Consider the following 13,380-nt stretch of genomic DNA (forward strand, 5'->3'; position numbering starts at 1 on the left):
GTAATTTTACTTATAGAAGTCAGCATAAAAATGCTGGTTTTTTTATTCACTTATTGTTTTTACATGACCTGAAATCAGTGACTGGTTTTTGCTGTTTTCCAAGCACCCTAAGTTAGTTAAGGAGATGGGAAAAAAATAACAAGAGGGAGCACAGCTCACAATAAGAGTAAAAAGAAAAGAGACAGATGAGAGGAAAATATATTAGATAAACGCATCCTAAATGTGAGACCAGATCATCTGGTTATTTTGTTGTCTAGTATAGCATCCAAAATTATTCAGAATCAGCATTTATTCAAAATCCAAAAGATGTTTGCATTTTAGTGATAAACAATATACAGTACGCTAAAACCACGTTATGTTAAGAGGTACAGAACAGCTCAAGCTTCAAAATACTATCCTGGAGTGAGTAGGTATCCTCTGAGGATGAAGGCCAGATTGAGTAGAGGGGTACTTTGTCACTGAATCCCTCCCAAACAGCAGAATAGTCAGGTTTCTTCAGCAGACGGACAACACAATGGTTTAGATGTACCCAGCTTTATGGACTGGTGTTTGAATGAGTTTCCAACACTATGTTGCAACAGTATTTATTATTATCTATCACTATTTTTGTGGTGAATAGAAGGCTTTTACAGAACTCTGGAACATAATGTGCTAGATGCTTTGAAAGCATGCTGTGAAGCAGTGTCTTTACATTATGTACAGTTTAAGTAGCCAAAGACCTCTTAATGTGAATGGAAATGATGTAAAAGAACAGCATGATGAAATTACTCCTCTCAGTCATACAGCACTTTAGGAAAAGAATGGGAGGACTCCACTCTCCACGTTCACCTTTGAGTGCTGTGTTGCCCCTAGATCATAATGCTGATTTCAGACCACTTTACAGGAACTTGTTCAAAGCTTAATTGTGGTCACATTGCCCTGGTCAGTAGGACTGGAATATACACCTCCTGTTGTGGACAGCTTTTTTTGTGGGCAGGTTTTTTTGTAGTTGTTCCTGGTTGCAGGAGGAGCGGCGGGGAGGAGGCATGTTGTGTGTGTCCATTGGTACAATGGACCACCTGCCCCTAGAGTAGGGGTTTTTCCTCAGATAGTCATAGATATCAGACCACAAGCTGTGGATATGTAGCATACCTTTGACGATGTTAAGCTATCTTCCATTTTGTCAGGAGACATTCAGTATTTCTCAGCTCTAACCATTGCATTCAATGGCCAAATGACTACGACACATGTTATTCAGGAACCTAAGTAGTGATTACACGGCTCCATCTGCTTGCACATTTTTGCCAGTTGCAAATCTCTGCACCCACATGAATATATTCAAATCCTACCAGCTTCCCATTTCTTTCCCTCTGGAACCCTTCTGTCTTAGGGGCAATTACTTATTATTGAATTAAAAGAGTGCTCAGAAGCACTACCACCTCCCAAGATCAAAATTCATGAAGCCACATACTGGAATTAAAACAAAACATAGCCAAAGAAATCACTCTGAAAAGATGAGCCAGATAAACTAAGTGTCAGTGTTTCTGAGCTTAGCTGTTGTGCACATAACTTTTAAGACTTTGCTTTGGAGCAAATAAAGAAAACTTAAAATTATAACTACACCAGCTGTAGAAGTAGGGAAAGTTTTAAAAATATACTAAATCAAACCTCCTTTTTTGAAAGCCTAGGGTAAACTATTGCAATAAACAATACAAACCTGAAATTATGTGTTGCGATAATTAAGTTGCCAGTAACATTTTTTCCTCATTTTTGGCAAAATAATTAATATTTTAGCAAATACTTCATATATCCTATAAGTAAACAGATAATTTTCCAATAACCTTAGTTATTTCCAATTATTGAGTCTGTAATTTTGATTGTAGAAATATATTGTGGCCAAGTCAAATATTAAGACTTTTGAGTAAGAATTATTATTGCTCAAATTTCAATAAGGATTTTTGTTATAAAACTTCAATGGCAATGTTTTTCAGTTGCTACCAAGAAACCACCTTCTTTATATGCACAAAAAAATATCATATTGCCTTGAACATAAGCTTAGATACTTAGTGTAGGTATTGTTAATAACAATGAATTCTCTTCTGTTCTCTCAAGCTAAGTAAAGCATAGAGCTGGGGCCACTGTAGTAAGGAGAGCAGCAGGTTAGAGACCACCATAGCTGATCAAATAGGTAATGAAGAATAAATGTCTTTATTATAGTACTGTCATTTAATAGCTTTAGTATATGTTTTGCTGACTTTTCTATTGCAAATGTAATTTTTCAGGCTTATCCAGCTATTTAGAAAAATTACTCTAAATAATAATTAGTTTGAGTATAAGAACTCAGCAGAATGAAATTAATGTCTGTGTTATAATCTCAATGCATTCAGCTTTAGCCACAGTGTACCATCAACAATTCCTTTGGTATGCAATATGCAGATTCAGTTGCTGAACCTGATCTTACCATACTGGCAGTCACAATTCTTCTCTTCAGGGACTGATATGGACCCTGCTAGGAAAATTTAAAAGGAGTAGCCACCCTGTAGTTGCCCCCTTCAGAGCAGAGCCCTGGTGCAATCCTGCCTCAACACTTGCTTTCCTGTTGCTGCTCTCAGCTTTTTTCCTCCTTCACCTGAGAAATGACAGGACTTCAGTGCTCCTCCCATGTCTGCACCCTAAGCACCACTTTGCTGCCCTTTAGCTTGAAACTGGATGTTTTATAGCACACAAAAACTAACAGTTGGAAGGCCATAAAAAAGGAAGCTCTGAATTAAAAGAATTTCTTCTGCAGTAGGACTCTGAAGAGCTTGTATTGTAAAATTAATTCTTTCCTGCTAAGCTACAAAACCAGTGTGACCAAAGAGTCCTTCATGTCAGGGAAGATGCAATGATCTTTTATCCCTGAGACCTGTGGTCAGAATCAATACAGGAACTAGCTTACCAGTGGCTGCTGGATTTCCTCCTCTGATACATTCTTTTAAAACTAACCCCTGAGAATTTTTTCAAGACTCTCTTCTCTCTTATAGATTCTAAATCATTTGTCATATTGACTGTCCATTTATAAACTTTCTGCCAAGCTTCTTAAAAGATGAAACTGAATTAGCTGCCCTTTCAAGTTAGGGATGTGGTGAGCGTGAGAGAAGAATTTGATTATATTCTACATTGATTAGCTTTAAACTATGTATTAGCACTGTTTTTAGCCACAGTGACATTCATGATCCTAATGGGAAAAAAAAAAAGAAAAAAAAAAAGAAAACCCTATTGGTGTGCAACTTTCCCCAAGGACAAACACTGTTTGCTTTAAAGGGAATGTAAATCCTGGAGAAATTAGACCACTGATGAAACACAGTCCGTGTCAAGTTGCCTAAAACTGTTTGTGGTACTGTAGACCAGAGCAAGGTCTCCTGGGAAATAGCTCGATGTGTCAGAAGAAGCAAGTAGTCTGTGTGCACTACTGTTTTGGAGACATTAAAAGCCCCTGTGATAGATTAATTCAGTCCAGAGGCTATGCCAGCCTTGCTGTGATAATTCTGAAACATTTCCCTTTAGCCCAGATGAGAGTCACACTCATTTACTCAAATGCAATTTCTCCTCTGACTGATGGTTGTTGCATTTAGAGATTAAAAATATTCCAAAACTACAATAATTCAATTTTTGACATCTTAGCATAAGCAGCAGGCAATCATAAAGCATCAGATTAATAGGGCAAATTTGCTTTATTCTGACAGTTTCTGTTTCATTCTAGTGTGTTCTTCTGTTGCCATAAGGTTTGCTTTCATTAATTATTTTTTAATAAAAATTAGATTTTTAATGCATATTAAGCATGGTGTAAACATGCAAAAAACTATCAACAGATGTCTACATTTTTTAAAAAATATCATCGTTTTGTCTAAAACACACTTAGGGAAATGCTTGTTTAGGATTTATTATTATTACTATGATTTGTGTTTGCTAGTCATGTCCTGAATATATAGTATTGCTTTTCTCATCTTACTCAGAAAGAATGTATTTTTTAGAATTACAAACTCAAGGATATAAATATGACTTGGGTTTCAAAAAAGTGTATAGTCAAACCACATTTTTAATAATCAGACAAGAATTTACTGATCTTCTGGGGTTTTTTTCGTAGTCTGCTGGGGAAGCTTTGTATATTTAGTTTGTGTGTGATGATTCTTCAGCTATAAAATTGCTTTTAAGCACTTTCACAGAAGCATGCTTCTCATCTTCTTACTGAGGAGAAATCAGTTTACCATAGCTGTTCTCTGTGTAGATTTTGGGGAGTTAGTAAAAAGAGCTGACTCTAATAGACCTGATTCTAATTTTTTAACTATTTTTGGGGTATAAAAAAAACTTAATTAAAAGCTAATGAATAGTTTTATACAAAATTACCAAAGTAATGCAATGTATTTTAAAGCAAACGGTGTTTTTTTGTTGTTGCTGCTATGCTAACACAGTATGTGAAAGTAAACAGGATATGGACTGGAGGATTAACATCTCTATTTTATTTTGGGAATTTTGACTTTTCTGGCCCCATTTTAGATGGGATTTCTTTTTATATATATGTTAAAAATTCTCAAAGAACAGGAAAATTGTTTCCTGACAGCTGTATTGATATGATCAAGTTTGTATAGCTTCATAAATTATATGAAGATATAATTCCAACTCTTTGAAACAGATGCATTACAGACTATTATAGAATATTTTTCAAAGCAGCATGGAAAAAAAGCCTATTCATACTAAATGAATATTATATTTTAAGTAAAGTGTATGTTTAAAATTGAGCGTAAGCTATCATGTCATGATAGTATTATTCAAGCCTACTGGATAAAGCAATACAATAACTGGTTTTTCTTTGCCACTGAAAGATTAGCTCATTCTCATTTTTATATGTACTGGTGTTGTCAGTGTGTCGTTATCACTACTTTCAATCTAATTACTTGTTCAAGATAATAATAAAACTGTGTTCTCACGTACAAACATATTATGAATTATTGCCTTTTTACAAACAAAGCAACCTTTTAACACAGCATGACTTTCAAAAGAGCAAATAATGCATGCCAGTGAAGACTGACTTCTCAGTTTTCTGTGTGGTGAGGAAGCCCATCATACTTTCAGATCTCTCAGGGAGAAAATTCAGAAGTTTTGGAATGTATGTATAGCAGGGGTTCCTTGTTCTTCTTTTTTTTTTTTTTTTTTTTGTTTTGTTTTGGTTTGGTTTTTTGTTGTTGTTGTTGTTGTTGGTGGTGGTGGTGGTGGTGGTGGTTTTTGTTGTTTTTTTTCCTGTCTTCTGGGGAGGCATCTGAAGATACGTTGTAGTGTACATGATCCGGCTTTCAGGATGCTTATGGTGAGAACACCCCTCAAGGATGGCAAAGCTGTATAAAAATAAACAAATAAACCAAATACCTCAGCAAGATCACACTGCAAATACAGCAGACAGAATAAGCAGAGAGGTACCAAAAGAGATCATCATTCACACTGGACAAAGAAAGCAGTCCATGAGTCCATGCACTTCAAGAACCAATTATTTATTTATGAATTAGTGAATACTTGATACTCACTAAACTTTAAAGAAACAATTTGATACCAAATTCTTTCTTGAATACTTAGTGGTTAATGCCTGATCATCCAAGCACATTAGCACCTTGTAGCACTGTTGTGGATTATAGGGTGATACAAGAAGTGCATTCTCCAAAAGAAAAGTTGGCAACTTTCTCAAGCACTTTGATGTGTACTCTGACTGTAATATGCAGAGCAGCTCCAGATTCCTTGAAATACCAGTGTTGCAGCCTGCTCCTTTCCATCTGTAGTCACATTCCTGTACTGAATCCTTCTTCAAACCACCCCTTCTTTTTACCAAACACCAAAGCAACTCATCTATAATATTCCTACTGTTAGGTATATAAAGCACAATAAACCATAATTATAGCAGTTGAAATGTCAATGACTGATCTAGAGTGCATGATATTTGTGATAACAGGTAATTTGGTAATTTGGTGCCTCTTTGTTGGATATCTCTGCTCCTTTTTTTTTTTTTTTTTTTATCTTTGTTTCCTTGCTTTTGTTTTCTGAAATAAATTAAGCATGTAACGACTTTACCACCTTCAGAACAAAATCTATGTGTATGATCCATTCTAAGTGATTGGATTTCACATCTTATAACTCTTTTTCCATACAAACTGAGGCATGTTTTCCCTTAGTTTATGGATACATTAGGACAATTGCAGGCAGGGCAATACTGTATCAAGGTTTGTCTGTGTTTTAGGCTATTAAAAATATGTAAAATTAGAGAGGCTTAGTCAGTTGCCCATGGTTTCTTGATGTCCTGAAGCCAGGTGGGGTATGCATGCCTGCTATAGTTTGGTTGGAAGATTCAGTCTTGCTTTTCTTAAGGAAATTATCACTACAGTATGTGCACACTGATCCCAAGGCTTTCCAGATGCAACTGGACTGCTGGTGTATGGCTAATTATATGTCTGATTATGGGCATATGCCATATATATCAGTTATGTTATGTACGTAAGACCAAGCCATACAGTGTGTGCAAGGTTTCTTAATTATTAATAATAATGAATAAAAATATGGAAGTCTTATTTTTTAGGTAGGAGAACTTGCACTCCTCCTTCTACAAAAGAAAAAAATAAAGGTATCTAAATAAGTCCTTTTTGAATTAAAAATAACACCATCAAGAAGTAGTCTGACAATTTCTTACATTTTGACTAAAGATTTAAGTCATGAGCTGAACATGGACATCTTTTCTTTAATTTAAAATTTGAAAACAAACTAACAAAGCAATCATGTTATTTTTCTGAAGCTCTTTCTGTTTCCTAGGGTTTTAATTTCTTTAAATTAAAACTAAATAAGAATCCAGAAGGAATAAACTCTCCATGGAAACCACTTCTGATTCAAAACAAATCTTGTGTGTCAGGCAAAACTGATAGAAAAAAATCAGCTGTCCATAGCAAGAAGACATCTCAGAGTCAAAAGTAACATAAAATGTTTTCAAAGTCCTGATTGTATGAACTGTTTATCTTCACAATATTTGAAAGTTTTGGTTAGCTAAACAATTCAATAATTAACTTCTTCACAAAGACATAAATATCTTGTTTACAGATTCCCTACCATGATATCAATGCCAGAATGCCTTTGCTCTGATGCTGCCCTTCCCTCTGGTGTGACATTCCCATGGGCCACTATTTACTAGAGTCTTTGACAGATGAATCAAGAAACAGGGACAGGGTGGTCTGCTGGCCATACAGCTCTGATTAACCGAGTTATCTGTGGTACAAGAAGCATGTATGTTCCCATCCCACTATAGAATATTTTTTTCTTCTTCTCCTCTCACAGCATCTCTGATACTGCCTTCAGCAAACATTTCATTAGCCTGGCTTCCCTGTAATCAATCTGTAAATCAGCTGATGCTCTCTCCATGGAAAACTCTTCTTCATGATACAGTTGTTCATAACTGGGATAGCATTGCTGAACTCAAAGAACTGAATGTCTCTGTAGAGACCATCTCTTTGTCTAAATTACATGTAATATCCCAGATTTTAGATAAACAAAGGGAGGTGTTCCCTGCTATCTGTGGTTGAAATGTAAATCACCTTACAAAAGGAATATAGTGCAATCTCTGTTGTTTGCGGAAGTACACCTTTATGAGTTTTCCCAGTGAAGTATATTTGATTTTTCAGCCATGAACTGACAGATACTCTTGGAAATCTAAATCAGCCAAAAATGCATTTTAGTCTGACGAGCATGCTTTCAGTGTTTTCGATTATTCTGAGTTAAACAAAAGACCAGATAATGTATGTAAACCAAAAGCCAATAGCAGCAAGGTCTTTTTTGATGTTCAGTTTAGCTTAAAGTCTACAATAAAAATGCTTAAATTGTCATAAACATTTTATGACAAGATTTTCTTCCAGAATATTTTTTATTTGTATTTCTCTATGATTAAAATATTTTCATGGGAGGTTCTCAAAGAGAAGTAGGAAAAGTTACAAGTACATAAATATACTTCCAGAGACAAAAGGAATATAGTGATATAATTATCACAAAATCAAGGGCTGCACATTCAGAAGTGTAGTACTAAGATTTACTTCAAAACAAATACAAACTGGTATTAAATGTGCAAGTTGAGACTAAAACTGTCAAACCTTCTTTTGCAATGATGCTAGAGGGGAAATAACTTTAATGTATGTCTCATGAAAAGATCTCAACAAGCTTATTCATTACTCCTAATCGTATTTCCCATGGTATAATTAAAAAAAAATTCTAAAGGACATTCAAACTTCCTGACCAAAACTGTGCATCCATTGAAGCTCATGACGAATCACATAATTACTACTCCAGAGCCAAGGTTTCACCTCTTTTTGTTCTATTAACCCCCAAACTTTTTGTTTGTTTTTTTGTTTGTTTGTTTGTTTTTCACTTAAGACCCATATTACAGATCAGTACTTTCAACTCATTTTAACAGTCTTTGAACACGTGGATTGTATCTCACCACAGGACATGTTCTCTGGGCTTGAGAATACATTTGTTATAGCCTATTCTCATCTGGAGATAACTTTTTATTTTGAAATTATTGTTTTCTTTCTTTCTATTTTTTTTTTCCTCTGGACTCAATCTTGTGTAGCCAATAGTTTTCACTGGAAAAAGCTGGAGTTCTTTCAAAACTTGTCCAGAAAAGGTTTTGAAACAATTTTTTGAATAAGGACTTACAGGAGGGAAGTTGGCTAAATCATATGTGACTAACTTTTAAAAATCTCGAATGTTAGACTGCTAAAATGAGTTATTCCATTGACTTTGCGAGATGACTCAACTGTATAAAGTTATTCACATGTATCCTTGTCAAAGTGATATCCTTGAAGTCTTTTTCTCTACTTTGTATTCCAAATTCTTCTATAAGATCAATTTTTTTCAGTATGAATTCTGTGCGGAAAATCATTGTCTTAACATATTTGAGTTCTACATTTCAAGGGCATTTACACTTACTGTAATTGAGCTCCACTGTCAATAAATATATGAAAAACTTTTTATATTTCTCACCTGTGTCATATCTGGCTATAAACAACTGTTGCGTGTGTCACCAAGTTGGGTCCTTCTATTGTCTACTGACTTTGACTGTTACCGCTCCAGTATCATCAGGATTTGCATCTGAGTACATTTATTCAGCAGAGTAAATCCCTGCAGTCAGTATGTGACTCTGAAGAAATAAAATGACTTTGGGACAAGGTTTGCATACCAGGAAGATAAATTTGATGCATGTGATGATGAGTTATTCTCTTTCTTAAGGACTGCACAAGTTGACATGTTTCCTTGCCTTTCCTTTCTCATTGAAAGTTAAATGCTGTCTTTTGTTGTGTTTTCTTTGAAGCATGGGATATCTATTTAAACACCTGCCTTGGTATTTTGAATTAAATTCACAATGTGCTTCTGACAGACACTGGGACATTAGAAATGCAGCATTGAACAGAACATATTCCGCTATACTGTAAAAAGGAATTTAAAATGTCAGTTTACTCAGTCAGGTGAAGATAATCCTATTCTAGGAAATAATTAAAAGGGTTTACAGCTATTAGTTGTCTCAGGTCAGGATGATTAGGGAAAGAATCCCATTTATTTAAATAAGTATGGGGCATTTTTCTTATCTGTATTGCTAGGGTTTAAGACTTTACTGTCCCTTTACAAAAGGATTTCAAAAAACTACTTTACTATGCTAAATTATTTTAAACATATTAGAAAATAATATTTTATTGCATAGAATTTACTTGTTTCTGTGTAATACTAGATTAGATTCTATTTGTTCCTATCTCAACCTGCTTTTCCATCATCCTTCTCATTTCTTCTGCTTGAGTTCTTTTCAGATTCAGATGTGGCTGAGGGATAGACAAAGCACAATCTGCCCTTTGTAAAGCACCATCTCATAGATTAATATGTTTTATAGTAGTTGTCACGGAGGCACCCAAAAGTCAGTTTTAGGTGGACAACAAGTTCCAAAGCCGACTTTATTCTAGCTGGAAAAGTACAGCCAATCAACCAACCAGAAACAGGGTTTATGCAATTAGTTAGCACTCTGGCAACATAAAATACAGGTTCAGATATCAGTTGAGGAGATTATTGGGATACAGCAAAATAAGAATAATGAGGATCCGCAGCATGAAGGCACACATTCACAAGAAACAAAACCAGAGCACTCTAACTCCAGAGTGCCCACAAAAAATAATCACTCGCCTGGGTTAGGTGAGGACTCTCACTTGCCTGGTTAGGCAAAGACTCATTCAGGGATACATCCAGTAAATAACCACTTACCCAAATGAGGAGGTGAGGCACACTCAATCCTGGGAAGTCTCCTTAGGCAATGTTCCAGTCTAAGGACAGAGCTCCAGTTCACAGACCCGCTGCTCCAAAAAGACCATTCCAAAGGGGGCCTTTGGCTGGAATGCTGTTTCTATAGTCTGATCAGATCTGGATGTGGGCATTACAACACGGTCCAGAAGCTTTGCAGCTACTCTGGGCACCTCTTCTGCTAACGACCCTGTCAATTGACTGAGGATCCCACCCCTTCTGTCCCAACAGCTGTTGGAGGTGAAGTCACCCTGACCCGGGGTAGGGGAGGATGTGACTGTGAGCACCTTGATACTACCCTACGTGTGTATGTGGGGAAAGGCACAGTGAGGCACGAAAGGTGCTAAAAGAGCCATCAACTGCTCCATTGAAGGCTCCAGATCTCAGGGGAATCTGCAGCTGCCACAGTCGTATTTCCTGCTCATTTCAGCTGTTATTTGAGCAAAGGTGTAGTGCTTAAGTTAGGGTTATGATTGTTTGAGTGTTGGTAAGTGACACTTGATAATTTTTTTTGAGAGAAGGAGATAAATATAGACTGTAAGCATGATAAAAGTCAAGAAACAGGTGACCCAGGAACACTTTCTTCTTTTTAAGGCAGTGCTGAATCTCTACACTCAGAATAAGTCTAACCTTTACATAACTAATATAAAATGTTTAATGTTTCTTTTTGTAGTTGGAAGTACTCAGGTTACAACAAAAATCCAGTGAAAATAAAGCAGTTCCTTGCTTTAATCTGAGTAACTAGCGCAAGGTAAAGTCTTGAAGGTGACGAGAGTTTACTTTGACATGTGTACTCATGAGAAAATTAACAGCTAGCTTGTCTTGTCCTCACATTAGTTGAACACTGTAGTGAAGCTACATAACTTTGCTGGAAGGCAAGACGGGATACAGTAAGATCCAATAATTCTTCACAGCTTATTTTCATTTGAAAATAATTTAGTGAAATAAGGTTTTTGAAAAAAAAAAAAAAAAAGTTGCTTTTGAGCTATAGGAAAAAGATGCAACCAATACAACCAATAGTGAGCCTTCTGGGTGAAAATTAAGTATTTTTTAATTTGGCATTTTGAGATGCCTGTGCTACCATAATTATTCTCAGTTCATCCTACAGATCCTGGGAATCCTTGTATTTATTAGCTTTGGGAGTTTTTTCTATTTTTGAGCTAGAAGAAGTGACTCTAGCAAATTGAATACCTGGTTTCCCAACAGATTTTTCTTGTAGTGTTTTTGGCTTCCAAGGAGAATGAAACATTAGGTCCTTAGACAGTTAAAAAATAAGCAAAAAACTTCGGTTTAAATTACCAATCTTGACAAGTTCCAACAATTCATGTGTTAATTGATTTTGATAACAGGTACCTTCAGTATTCACTTTATTTATTTATCTATCTATCTATCTATTTATTTATTTATTTATTTATTTTAAAAATGTCCATGAAACTAATCGGGAGTCTGGATGGTCTTCTTACGTGAAGCAAAAGCTGTGAGGAAAAACACATTGCACCATAACATTTTGTATAATTCTTGGCCACCATGGCTTGAGGAAATGAAATAATCTGAGAACATAGCTGATGCTCATTTTTCCTTTCATTTTTTTTTAAACTGGTCTTGCAGAACATGAAAACAAACAAACAAAACCGTCAAAGCTAACCAACTAAACTAACAAAACCCAACAGAAACAACATCAACAAAACCACAAAAATAACGTTTTCAGTAACCAACCAAACCAGTCTTCCAATTCTTAAAATCCCCTTTGCTTATTTAAAAATAGAAAACCACAAAAATATTTAGATTTATTATTTCAGTGGAACTGAAGCATTTTGAGTTTAATTTTCAGACTACTGTTTTGCCAATTATTGTTTTTGGCATTATATGGACAAGGTTCAGTTTTCATCTGCGAAGCTTGTTTCAGTAGCAGGTGAACTCTAAGGCTGTCTCATGAGCTCTAGAGTAAATAATATGAGACTGACAGATCACTTTGTCAACAGTGTTGTAGGACTCTACAAGGAACTACTGATATTGCTCATCACTGTTTTAACTGCATATCTGTTTCCTTAGCTCCAGACTACGAAGTTAATAACAACAGATTGTAGGTAAGGAAGTCTTCTGGAAGGTCTTGTTTCAGTAGGTCTTGCTGAAGACCTTATTTTGAACTTGCTTGAATGTTTCCCACCTATACATTTTTAAATCTTTATATCAGGGCTATACAAGAAGTGAACAATTTAGTATGGTAGAGCTGGGTGAATTGTGCTTTTTCCAGAGTGGAAATAAGGAAATATTTTTCCTCATAGTGTTTATTGTTGTTGTTTTTGTGACTGTATAATCTGGGGTAAAACAAACAAATAAACAAACAAAAAACACCACCATATCTGTATCTTTGAAAATATTAACCAGTTTGAGGAAATTCTCTGCTGCCTTAATTAGATTTTTTTTTTTTATTTTGCCAGTGATGGATGCTTTCCCATTGATTGGTGTCTTCTTGGAATATTCATTTTCTACATATATGTCAAAGATGGAAATGTGGTGCTGTAGTTCACTCTGTTGTTACCTTATTTTTAATTTGGTTTTGTAAGGTAATGCTAAAAGGCACTGCTAGAGTCTTCTTATTCTGTTATGACCATTAAAATATGTTGTCATCTAACTCACTCCTGCGTTTCCATAAAGAAGGTCACTTCTCTGTGTGATCAAATTTACTTATGTCTCACATTACTAATGATTAGGCACAGTAATTCCTAGATGGTATTAATCTTTCGAGTGACTGTAATTCTTACTTCATCTTCAGCAGGCATTGGAGGTGTTTTCAGCAGATTCTCCTCAACTCAGTAACTACAAGATCACTTTTATAGGAATAAATTCAAAGAATATGTTTAATAAATTTTGAATGTTAGAATAAAGTGAAAGCTGGGATGCTATACAGATATGACTGATCAATAAGTTAAAGGGGTAGCATAAATAAATTTCCCATTTTGAAGAAACAAAGATACTTTTATGAATTGCCCAAAAGGATCTTATTGTAATGATTTTAAAATGCGTTTTTAGGATTGAACACTATATGTTCTTTTGTGA

General features: G+C 35.3%; 1 long non-coding RNA gene across 1 annotated transcript in view; it reads right to left on the reverse strand.

Moving 5' to 3' along the window:
* LOC110357703 (uncharacterized) overlaps positions 1 to 13,380 on the reverse strand; it is a 35,503-nt gene continuing 22,123 nt past the window's right edge. Inside the window, exon 4 of the long non-coding RNA XR_010470326.1 lies at positions 1 to 5,351. This is a non-coding gene — a long non-coding RNA (uncharacterized LOC110357703). The remainder of the gene's footprint in view (positions 5,352 to 13,380) is intronic.

Source organism: Columba livia, chromosome 2 (genome assembly GCF_036013475.1).
Source record: "Columba livia isolate bColLiv1 breed racing homer chromosome 2, bColLiv1.pat.W.v2, whole genome shotgun sequence".
Classification (NCBI taxonomy): domain Eukaryota; kingdom Metazoa; phylum Chordata; class Aves; order Columbiformes; family Columbidae; genus Columba; species Columba livia.